General features: G+C 36.0%; 1 protein-coding gene across 3 annotated transcripts in view; it reads right to left on the bottom strand.

Annotated features, from left to right (window-relative positions):
• TENM4 (teneurin transmembrane protein 4) overlaps positions 1-13,391 on the bottom strand; it is a 1,267,116-nt gene that overhangs the window by 748,812 nt on the left and 504,913 nt on the right. The window lies entirely within an intron of this gene.

The raw sequence follows: 13,391 nt of genomic DNA, 5'->3' as shown, positions 1-13,391 counted from the left end.
ACATCTTACACGTTTGTAGGACACATAAAGCTCAACATTTACAAACAAACTGCACTATATTCAGGGTACAACATAAATATTTTCCAACTGTGCAGAACCTGCTAAAAGATGTGTTCAGATCTTCTTTCACTTTTACTAATGCAGCCTCCATACCAATAACAACCACAGCACATGTAACCACTTTATGCAAAAGGACTAATCTTGCCAAATATGAGATGGTTGCTGAGATACAGCCTGGTCTGCCCATCAAAGAAAAAATATTCCATTTCAATCTGCTTTTAGTGAATCCAGGAACATCCTCAGCCTAAACGCTCTTTAAGAATATTCTCCTGCCTAACATGCACCAATTAGAAGTAGGAAAAGCAGATGGCCAAAATAAATTAGAGGTAGTATACCAGCCCTGCCTCAGATCATCACCATTGGCAGATCTAAGCAGCTGTACCAGCCAGTCAGTAGTTAGGAAGAGAAGTATATATATATTTTTTCCTCCATCCCTTTCCGGAACAAAATTGAAGAGCCATTGCAGCTGTTGTAGTACTCAGTCCACAGACGAGTAGAAAGCAGAAATCTGGCCAGGGATACATGAAGTCCAAAACTTTTCAGATAATGCTTTGATTCCTTGGTACTGCAAACACAACAGACACTTCAAAAGTCCAGTGAAAATGTGCAAAAATCTTCACAATCCTTGCATAAAACAGGTCTGCCTCATTTAAGCTGTAAGAGCTTGATGCAGCATAGTACACAGGTGAGAATGAGGAAGACAAAAAATAGTGGAGGAAAAAGAGTTATAGCCATGAGTGGTGGAGACAACTCCCTGCAATGAATGGTGCAGGCTGAATTTTCATCTGTGTTCAAGCCAGAAAAGACTTCACAAGGCAAGGAAAAACAGCAGTCGGCTTTAGGTGGAGGAGAAAAAAAGGGGATAAAGAGAAGACAGGACAACGTATTGCAAGTGAATGAAGATAGCCCTCCTGAGACAGTAGGGTAAGGTCTGCATCAGGCACAAACCCAAAAGAATAATATAGGCCATTTTAAGAAATGCTTTCATCAGGCAGTCTGTGACAGGCATTATGGAATGAAATAAGATGTTAAGGATCTACCTCATCCTGTACATTAGAACATCTGAAGCTTTGCTGAGGCAACTGAGCTAACTGACCTGTCTCTGTGTTTCCTGAAATTAATCAAAACAAACACAAATTTCAGCAACCCAAAATGACTTAATTGAAAGCCTTTAATCTCTCCGGTGAGAAAGGAAGAGTTTAAACAAAGATCTAAATGCTAAGCAGGCTATGAAGAATAGCAAGTTATCTGAATATTGAGTGAAATAAGAGACTGGTCTCTGCCATTGCAGAACATACCTGCAGAAATGCAAGTATGCCTGGAATAGGTGTCTTTAATTTTTTTTTCTTTTCTTTTTTAATTATTATTATTATTTATTTATTCTGCCTTTTAAATTGAAGACAAATTGCAGTCTATTTATTTATTTATTTATTTATTTTAAAATTTCAGCTGGATTTTTTTCTCCATCTGTACCAAAAAGTGTAAATACTATACGGTGAATCTAATTTACACAGCTGTATTTCATATTTAGAAAGTCAGGCAATTTTACGATGCAGAATTAAGCGTCTAACACGTCATGAGCATTACAAGACACCATTTGTCTTATTTACCTGAAATGCATATCTGGATAGCCCAGGCCATGTACAACTAGCAGCTATTGTACTAGCTTTGACATGCCATCTTTAATGTCCTTTATTTATGATAAATAATCCTTGTTAGTATTTCCACTGTATTTTGAAGGCTTTCTACCTCTTCATAGTGTTTTTTTCTCACCAGTCTAACAGCTTTATTCAAGAGAATCAACTTCTGAATACGCTGTTTTTGTCCTTTAGGTCTTTCATTGGTGACTTTATTTAATAGTTGGACCAGTCTTAAAGTAGCTGGGATATTATTTGGGATAAATATATGTCAAAAACATGTTTTCCAGAGCTTTGCGAAAGCTTTGCATGTGGAAACCTGTACTACATTTCTCAAAAGAATAGATTCATGCATTTCTTGCATTCCCAGATATCCACTTTGGTTAGAAATAACTTTTTATAGCATTTGAGCTTTTTCAGGCTTACTCAAATCTGGGAATTACAGACTGTGGAAATATCATATCACTGCATATAACACCATTTGAATTAGAGTCCTGCTGTGTTAGGCATTGCACACAAATTACATCCAGATTGCCCTTTAGCCCTAATTGCTCTCAGTTTTTATTTATAGGTTTAAAAGAAGAGACAATCAGCCATACCAAATTCCAGTCTTTCTTAATAATTACTTACAGATACATCTCACTGTGAACAAAACCAGCTGCCATTTTCCATTATCTATGACAATCATTCACAAAAGCATAAAAAAAACCCACCCTCCTAAAATAGCACCTTTGACCTTCAGACGAAGTGGAGATTTGTACCAACAGCTTAAAGTACAAAGTAATGTAGCAGACTGGAGTCCAAGAATGGGTGAAAGAAAGTGAGCTCTGAGTCATAGCTAAACAATATATATATATATATATATGCATATATACTTTTGGCATGGTTTTCATCACAACATAATTTTACAAAACCTTTAGATTTGCTGTAAGGAACATGTTTATCGATTATCTTGCACTGAATTTGCGGGACTTACGGTGTTGTACTAAAGATATGTTGTTTTTCCATGTAAATGAGAACAGAAGATAGAGTAAGGGGGGAAGATGGGTGGATAACTATGCATCATAATAAATTTGCAGAGATCCTGCATATCTCCCAACATCATGTGAATGTCCTGGATGTACCCGCAGTACTTCTGGAATGGCAGTTCTCTTCCATGTTGAGGTCTCTGAATGATATCTTAAACGTCTGTTTTTGAGAGAGCTAACTAATTGTTTAGAATCACAGCTGTATTGATTAGGGATGAGATCCAAATACCCAAAAGCTTAGACACATAGATTACAAGTAGACACTCACAAGTAGGCACATACATTTGATATATAGGTATCTAAACCTGAAACCTGAAACTGAACCATACTTGGAAAATTTGACTTAAGTTTACCTTAAGTTTACCTTAAGAAAAGCAGCTAGAATGAACTCAGAGATTTTATAGGTTTACTAGTATACAGTAAACCTACCAATGTGGCTGATAGAACACAGGACATACAAAAAAACATCCTTTTGGTAAAGTAGCTGGTGGCTAAGTCATCTCAAACAGCAAAGCCATCCTTAGGGCGCTACATCAAAATTTCAAAATTTCATGTCTACATAATACATGTACCTTAACCAAAATTAGAATATTTCCACCTTTTGAAAATAGTCTTTCTTCTAAAAACAGCTGAGTTTAAAAGAGAACCAGAAGCACCATTTTTACTTCCCTACTATGGCCTAATAAGGAAGGCACCATTTTTTGCATATTTTAAGAATCTGTCCAGCATGGATTGTGTGCCTTTCTTGATGAAAGATTGACTTTATTTACCACTCCTGAACTAAGATAAACAAACAAACAAAACAAAACAAAACAAAACAAAAAAAAAAAAAACAAAACAAAAAAAACCAACAAAAGAACTTGCTGGAAAAAAAGTTGGAAGACTGCATTTCAAAGAAAGATGATGTTGATCAGACTGACATAGTTCTTATCTAGGATGGAGTTAACAACCTCAGGCATCAAACTGATCTAGGATTTGCAATACATAACATTTTAAATATTCACAATGACTAATTAGAGAAATGCAATTATAAATCATAAAAAAAATATTATAAACAGAATTGAGCAAGGCAATCTCTGTGGCCACTGCCCCTTAATAAGCTTAAAAGATCTCTTCTATGAGAAAATGTAGCTTTGAGCAACAGTGGATGTGCAGCTGATACTTGATAAATCAGACCTGCTTCCAGAAGATGTCAGTTCTCATTTTCCTTCCTGTAACCTTTAAATAAAAATAAGTGACATTCTGACTTGTACCAGAATCCCTAATGAAACTGAAAGGCTGTTGAAATAATTACCTGGCAAATCAACATGCGTATATATAGATCATTCTCCTGCACCTTCTCACTTTTTTTTTTTTTCTCACCTAATTTCTCCTATCCATTTCGTTTTTAAATCACATGCATGGAAGATGGAAAAAAAAATAGACCTGGAGCACAGCATGATACAGTATATAGCTTTAAAGCAGGTGGAATGAAATGAAAATCTGGCCTTGAATTCCCTTCTTCCATAAAACTATCTTTTGTCATTCAAGTTACTCTAGGGACCCAGGTCACCTGCACTTTGCTTGGTCTTCAGATTTTTTTTAGATGACAAAGGAAGTATTAGAACTGTATGTACTTCAAAATGATTTTATGTTTACATTTATTTTGTGTATGTATAACATTAAGCATAATATGAAGGAGCAGCCACTGTTTAAAGATGCTAACAATAGGTATTTACACATATTACTTTGATATATCCTACAGAGAAGTATTCACAAAGACTAACTTTAGCTTTGGACAACTAATTTCCCCAGGCTTCCATTACAATCAGTTCAGGGAAGGGATACTCCAGAGAGTGATTTAGATTAGTAGAGTAACTTTTGTTAGCCTTTCTGACTGTCCCCCAAAGAGTACCATTTTATGACTAATTGACATCCTCAGAAAATTCTTGTGCAAACAAACACCTACCTCAAACACACAGACCACATAAAATTTGTCTCTTGCTTTCATTCTCAGTGCTCTTTCACAGCAGAATCCATTCCTTTCAAGTTATTACAGTATTGCAAAATATTGCTTTAACAGCAGGGTTGCTGCATTAAGCAGTGCTTGGTATTTGAATCATCACTGCATCATTCTTTTCGCCATCACTACATGGAAATGTTAAAACATGGTCCACCTGATGGTCTTAGTGGCCCACATTTATAGATCTCTATATCTGATTAAAGGCCAGGCTAGGGATGATGTTTCTTGAGCTAACATTTCTTGGAAGATGAGTTCTTAAAAAAGGGTGACTGGACCACTCTACATAGTAAGCATTCATTTGTATTCACATGTCCACATGGAAATTCAAAATGAAGGTAAACCTTGGAAGAGCAAAGAACACAGCATCTCTGTGAAATCCCTTCTCTTTACTGTTGCTGTTTCTCTATTTGAAAAAGTTTTCTACTTGGAGTTTTATGTAGCGTGGTAAAGTGCCCTTGAACACACATCTGCTAAGACGACTCAAAGCCTATTAACTAGTAATGTGAAGAAACATACACTCATTTCCAGGATTCATCTGTACTTTGAACAGAAAATCTTGAGCTCCTTGCTAGCTACTCAGATCGTCTCTGAATGCTGTATTGATCTTATGGGAAGATAAGGGCTGACAAACTGCATTTGATGATGTATCTGGTCATTGTAATAATTCAGTTAATAATTTGCCAATCCATTGATAAAATGTATTTACTGGCATATAGTCCCTGGTTTACAATAGCTAAAAACCTGTTACTAATGCTATAAAGAGAAGGAAAGCAGGATTCTCATCCCATGTGCTACATATTCACAAAATGAAATCCAAAGTCCAATATTTCTTCATTGTTTTGTTGTTGTTATTTTCTGTATTATTTTCCCATAAATAGTCTATGGCTACTAGACCATAAAAAATGGTTACATAAAGATTTTAAGTATTTGAAAATATTAGTAGAATGAAAAAGATAAGTTTGAACACAGTGGAAACTTAAGCCTTTTGTGATTTGATAAAATCTAGACAACCTGATACCAGTCGCTGAACATTTTTGTATTTTATAGCATCCCAAGTACTGAAAGTGAGAAGAGAATAAATGAGTGTTATAACAAAGTGAGATTATATCCAATTCATTATAAAGAACTCAGGATTCCTGAATACGGTACAATGCAAAAGTCTACGACAACAAGTTTTCCATCTCAAAAATTCTTTTACCACTGCTTGTGAATGTTTGAAATGCAAAGGGTTTAGAATGGTTTAAAGCCATAAAGATGTCAAACTTCCTACAAAGCTAGTAGTGTCCAAAAGTTTTCAACCTGAAGAAGGCTTATTTCTACTGTTAACAAGGAGGGACAACAGAGACCCTTGAGAGAGATTCATCACACCTAAGTTAGACATCTGCATCTGAGCTAGTCACCCTAGGCTCCCTTTCCAGTCAACAAGAGTGAACAGCACTGTTACAGTATGAGACATCTGTCTCCTTTAGACTTCTTCTTTAAGATGACATGTTTCTCACTCCAAAACCCCTTGTTTCTCTTCATTGATTATAACTAGAGTCTGGATAACTACCTTGGATAGTAGATTTTAAAAATCAGATGTGGAAATCCTACTTCTGCTAAGTCCAAACCCTTCAAGGGTGGGCATGGTTTAATGACAACATGTCAACATGGACTACAATCACCAGTATTGGCTGACAAGCTGTGCCTACAGTGATATATCACTGATGTTAAACTTTCTCAAATTTAAGAAAAGCAAGGAAGTGGAGTTCAGTGCAACTGAATGCTTAATAACGGTACTGAATGGTAAATGAAATTAATTGTTCTTGTTGCATTTACTAATGGTTCTGATGAATAGATTCTTAAGGGGCTTGATCTACAGTTTTTTGTTTGTTTGTTTGTTTTTTTGGAGAGCTCACACAAAAGATGAGAAAAATTATCCAGTGCTATGCAGAAGATATAAGTCAAGGCTCCTAATGTTTATTTTTCATTGACCACCTACATATACATAACTCACAGTGGTAAAATTTTCCCTCTGCCTGTTTTCATGACTTTGGTGGTTCAAACCCTTTGAACATGTAAGTTCTTGAATTATGTCTCCCTGCTACCCCTTATGCATATTGTTATTCTCCAACAGTATTGTTTATGATTATTTTTAAGAAAGGCTATTTTGCATCCATAAGACAAAAAAGATTATATCTTCAGTACATACCCTCAAGTAATTAGAAAAAAAGATCATTGAAGAAACATTTGGAAAAGTATATTTTGTGATTTACTAGATAGTAACTAAATTAAACAGTCAAGAAATCCTCTCAGCTGAAGATGATTAGAGGCTGGGAGAGGATTAGGTGAAACATTAAATATTTAGCTCATGTTTTTCTCCTGCAGTCTGCTTGCAGCCACAGATGGAGAAGGGGCACTGTGGGCCTAGGTTCTCCTCCAGCTCAGATTTTATTTATTCTTAATACAAACTGAAAAGTTGAGGACATCTGTGTGAAATGGTAACCAAAGGACACAGAACACTCTTCTCAGCTCTGATTTAACTAACTTCAGTAGCTGGAAAATATTACTGTTATTCATTGTTCTCTAACATTGCATCAGATGTTCTTTAGATGTATAACTAAGTAGCAATGAAGTCAAAATATAGAAGTTCTATTAATTTCTACACAACTCCGTTCAGATATGAGTTTTATTAAAATGTGTATGACTTGTGAGGTAGAAGCAATAACATTAATTAGCATTTGTTTGTTAAGAAAGGCTAAGTCCTTGAACATTTTTATATAGCATCTCTAAAATTTGAGTTTGATGCATCAGTATCTGTATCTACAAACTAAACCTAAAGAATATTGCTTGCTTCTATGTGCTCTTGTACTCTGCGTGAGAGTATCTAAACTCTCTATCCTTTCTGAGTGAAATCGTGAGCCAGTAAACTAGGTGGGTAGAATGTATTTGTATCGATTGAGCTAAACTAAAAAATGTTGTGCTGTACTCTTAAACAGAATGAGTAGGATGGATGCTGATGGATATTCTTGTACGAAGAAAAGACCTACCATCTCTTTTACTCTTTCATCCACACAGACACTGTAATAAATAAATAAATATATAAAAAAAGCAAGGAAAGCTTCTGATTTCTAATTCCATTGATCCAGTCTTCAGTTTGAGGCTGTGTACTCATCCAGCATTTCCAAAACTAACCTCCTGAGTCTTTTCATTTTTACTTATTTTTATTTTTAGATTAGATAGATTAGAAGAAAGGAATAAGAAAAATACAGAATTAGTGATTCTGGCTGTATAATAAAAATCTCAGTCATTACTTTCTATGTCAAATGTACAGTTTCTGTTCACAACAATTTTTTCCTCACTTGGTAAAAAGGAAAACATGGCAGGGATTACAGTCTAAAACATAGCAACTGTCCAGAGTTAAATTCAGCAATAAATCAAGTGGCAGTGGGAAATGCATGTTGATGCCTTCCTTCATTCATCCTCTGTATGGTGAAGACTCATATATCTACCTTACGCTCTGGAGAGTCATTACAAGAACAAACTTAATTCTTGTGTTCTAGATAACAGTCTTGAAATCTGTGTTAGAAAGCAAGCTCAGGAGAGTAGAAACCCCTTTTGTCTAGTACACTTTGTTTTATACTGTAGGTCTTACACAAAACTCTCACTGAAGTCTCAATATGAGCAAAAGTCTGAAGAGATTCTGAATAATGTCAAGGAATGTATTCAACATTTGCCTACACTTCATAGATTTAAAGCCAGAACAGACAATTAAAATGCCTATCTTGCTGCTGGGCAAGCACATGCCAAAGAACTTCACTCACTAATTACTGTATCAAACTTATGGCTTCTGTTTGAATTACCACAAGCTCTTTTCTCTTTTTTGAAAGACCCAGTTTTGGTTTTACATTTCAGGTGGTGAGGAATCCATTATATACCTAGCAAAGCTTTTCCAATGCATAATCAGCTTCTCTGAGGATATGTACTTTGCTTTTAGTCTGGGTTTATCTACTGTCAGCTACTTCTCACTGAAACTCATTATGACGTTCTCAGAAATTAAAAAGCCATCACCAACAGGAAGTATTTTCCTCACTTAAGTGTTGGTAGATTGTGATGAAATCACCTCTTAAACTTCTTTATGAAATAAATAAATAGAGAATTTTTACTTATATCTACTTGAAATACATTGACTGCTTACTGGAGCTATTAGGTAGCAAATATACCAGTAAGTTCCTTAAGGACTTTCTTAACCCCTCTAGTGCATCATAAGTCCAATATTCATGAAATGGTAATTCTTTCTTGAAGCATGGGATACCACTGAGTGAAAACACAAGTGTGCATTGAAATACTTTCTCACATACCTTGTCAGTCTACCCAGACTCAGTACATTTTAGAAAAGAGGGTATGACTTTACATTTTTCACCTGTAAAATTATTCCTCTCTTTCTGCCTCCTGAGCTTAAAGAATTGTTTTCCCAAAACCTCCCAAATGCACCCGTTCTTGTCTTTTGGGAAAGGAAGCAGTTGGGCTCACTCAAAGAAATTTTGAAAGTCCTCCTCGGAAAATCCCTTCAGTGGCTCCCTTCCAGCGAGTAGTATCCAATCTTCTGCTAATAATTTCCCCTTCTTGTTTTATAGATCGGAATTCCGTTAAATGGTAAAAACTCCATTAAATGCTATACATTTGACACATCCATATATAAAAAGAAGCCAGATCCTTAACACTGAAAATTTTTATCCCCTCTTGTTATACGAAGCAAGTCATACACATAAACCTCTGCTATTCTTTTTTGTTGTGAACTTAGGCAGAAACTCAATGTTAAACAATTAGCTAAGAGCTACAGTTAGCTTCAATAAGCCCTATAGACTCTCTCTGCTCTCAATCTATGAATTGTTGTAAACGTTGTTTTTCTGAAATGTCTCCTCCAGCAAGAACAAGCTTCAGGAGAGAAAAGTAGATGTCACTAGTTTTGAGATCAATTTGTGGCAGCGACAACATATTCCAGTTTTAACCGGTGTTCAGCTAAAGCTATGTCTTTCTTGCAAAGCCTGCTACTAAAAGTGTTTACAATGCACCTGATTTGTACAATGCAGCTTATTTGGATCAACCTGGCTTGGATCATAAAATTCTTTTATGTATATCTATAGCAGTATTTTCTGCAATTTTCTGTAAGAAAGAAGGAGATCAATATATCTCTTTTGGGATGTCAAAGCACAATGACAGCTAACTTAGAATAGTCATGGTTTGACTGCTGTTAAATTTTGCTGAAGGTTATAAACCTCTTCTCTATGGTTAATGATCCACATCTGTACAAGAAAGTTAATTCTGGGTAGTCCTGACTAACTTCTGTGGCTGGGTTTGAGAATGTCAGTCCTGGATAAAATAAAATAAAATAAAACAAAAAATAAAATAAAATAAAATAAAATAAAATAAAATAAAATAAAATAAAATAAAATAAAGGAAAACATCTATTATCTTGAAGGTATTTTCCTTTTAGCACTTTATTATCTTTCAATATATCTTTGGTTGGCTCTGAAATATGAAGGTGGAATTACACCAACCCCTGTCTTGGTTCCAGAAGGGAGGTGGCACTGCACAGGTTCTGGACTGGTGTGATCATACCAGGGTATGAGGTTTCTAGGTCCACAGACAGAAAGTAACTTGTCTTTCAGTGCATCATGCTATCTTGACATTCTGATATACATGTTGTCTTAGACCATCTTAGACCATAGGTCTGACTAATAACAGCTTCAATTTCACCTTTGAACTTGATGAAAATTTCAAAAGTTGCATTACGATGTAATGGGTTGAAAGCATCCTGCAACATAAGTGGAGTATATTTGCATATCCAAATATTCGACGCAATCACTTTGTCCCTCACGTTTTCTTTTAAATGCGTTTGTTAGGGCATTATCTGAATAAGATATAAAAATGGCAACACAAATAGTTACTTGTGCTGATTTGACTTGACAATACCTCTTGCTTTCTTTTTGCTAGTACTCTTTTTATTTTTTTTATTTTTATTTTTTAACTATTTTTCTTGACACAGATCCAGCTACTTTCAGCTTCTAAGTCTCAAAGATACCATCTGTCCTATATCTAGGAAAAGCTGTTCTCATTGTAGAATCTCCCTTATTTGACACTCCAGCTAAGATTTCTTATACTCTCTCTACTCCCACTATCCTAAGCATGCTAATAAAACAACACCAACAACAAATATTTCTAAATGAAACTGAAGTGAAACTTTTATGGCAGGAAAATAATTCATGCCAAAAATGCTGAACAAATTTGAACTCACTTCAAATAATAGCAATCTGCTTACTTGGAAGAAAAAAAACCACAACCACCACATGAATCTATAACAGATACTACAGGGAGAAGTACCCACTACATCACAACAGTAGAATAGTGGAGCAGGCATCCTACTTCCTGCTCTTATACTGCTAAAGGGAATGACAAAATGACCAACCACTCTTCCAATTTCTTACATCTTACAACAAATGTCATGACTGTTTCTTAAGAATGATAGTGTTTTTATTGTGACATTAAAATATCATGCTCAGTTGTTGTTTTTTTTTTTTAAGCAACCTGGTCTAGTGGAAGGTATCCTTGCCCATGGCAGGAAGGTTGGAATTGAATGATTTTTAAAGTCAAACCCAACCCAAACCATTCTATGATTCTGTGACTTTTTTTTTTTTTAATTATTATTTTAAGAATTAATCATAACTTGGAATGACGCAATGCAATATACTATACTGTGTACAAATTTCCACCAAGTTAACAGTTTCCAAATGTGTTTTTGAATGCTTGTACCCTGACCTTTGATTTTTCAAGAGCTAGCAGCATACATATCAGGCAGGAGCAGAACTGCTAATCACACTAATTCACTTGTGACAGAGACTGGTTGCAGTATTCTGACAAAAATAATAATAATAATAAAAAAAATCATAAGACAAAACAAATTTCACATAACTATGAAAGAAGCCACATCTAAACACTTTTTACGGCTTGACAAAATAAATGAGACCTGGATGCTTTTTACTCTTCATATAGTTAAACATTGTTAATCAAAATATAGTTAAGAAAAAGATGAGATATTTACATATCCTATTGATTTCCTGATTTTTTTTTTCCTGAAGAATAACATGAACTTTTATAACAGACTTAGATTTTTTTTAATCATTCAACATGTGACCTATGGATTAGAAAACATACAGTTCCAGAGATTAAAGTCCATTGTATAGTCCACTAAGTCATACGACACAAATCTATTAGACGATCTTGCTGGATAAATGGCCTTGTGTTCTGAGACTTCTGTAGAACTGGCCAGTGCCAGATTCTTCTGAAAAATAAGTAAACCATAATAACGGATGTTACAAGGTCAAAGAGTTGTGATCACCAGTATAATGTCCAACAAACTGCTGATTGTTAGTGATGTTCCTCAGGGATCAATACAGAAGCCACTACTGCTTGAAGTGTTAATGACCTGGGCAGTGTGAAAGAGTGCACCTCATCAATGTTTTGGATTAAACCAAATTGGGCTGGAACACTCTATAAGCTGGAGGTCAAGGCTGCCATTCAGAGGGTGCTTGAAGGGCTGGAGATGTGGACTTAAATGAACTTCAGGATGTTCGGCAAAAGTAAATGCAAAGTCTTTCTGCTGAGATGGAATAGTCCAAAGCAATAAAACAGGTAAAGTTCTGGTCATGTAGAGTGCACCTTTGCAGAAAAAGACCAGGAAATCCTGGCAGACAACAAGTTGAATGTGTCAGTAGCAAGCCCTTGTGCTGAAGAAGGCCAAGAGCATACCAGGCTTTATTATCAAGAGTATAGCCAGAAGGCCGGGGTAACTGAACCTTCCCCTCTATTCAGTTTGAGTGGGACCAGATCTGGAGAACCATGTCCAGTTTTGAGTTTCCCAGAACCTTCCCCCCCCTCCCCCCCCCACCCCCAAATATTGCCTGTACCTAGGCCAACAAAGGGTGTCAAAGATGACAAGGGGGCTGGCCCACATGATGTGTGAGGAGGGAATAAGAGAACTGCATTTGCTTCGTCTGGAGAACAAAAGCTAAAGGGAGACCTTTTTGTTGGCTATAACTATCTAGTGGGAGAGCACAGAGGAGGTGAAACCATACAGCTAAAGAACAAATAAAGGAGAAGTTGTAGCATGGGAAATTCTGATTACATATTAGGAAAAACATTCATAATTAAGTTAATAAAAAAACAAACAAACAGAGAAGATAGTTTGACAAGGTGGTACAATCTCCATCTTTGATACTTAAAAAAAAAAATCTCACTGGACAAGACCTCAAGAACTTACGTTGGTCACGTTTTGACACGGAGACTGGGCCAAATAGTCTCCGCAGATCACTTCCAAATTTAATTAATCTCTGACATCGGCACTAAGTGATTTAAACTGTAAAACAATGCTGTCATTTTATTTTCTTATAAATCCTTCTACACTAGTTGTCTGTATTAGGTTTATGTGGCAAGGGCTTGGTAGCAGGCGGACTGCAGGGGTGGCCTCTGTGAGCAGAGCCCAGCAGCTGCCCCATGTCAGATCAGAGCCAGCTCCAGATGGCTCCAAAAGGGACCCGCTGCTGGTCAGAGCTGAGCCATGAGCAACACTAGTTGGGCCTCTGGGAGAGAAGAGTTAAGTATGGAGAAAAAAAAAAAAATCCTGCT

Source organism: Anser anser (genome assembly GCF_964211835.1).
Source record: "Anser anser genome assembly, chromosome: 1".
NCBI classification, from domain to species: Eukaryota; Metazoa; Chordata; class Aves; order Anseriformes; family Anatidae; genus Anser; species Anser anser.
This window is presented reverse-complemented; position numbering and strand designations above follow the sequence as displayed.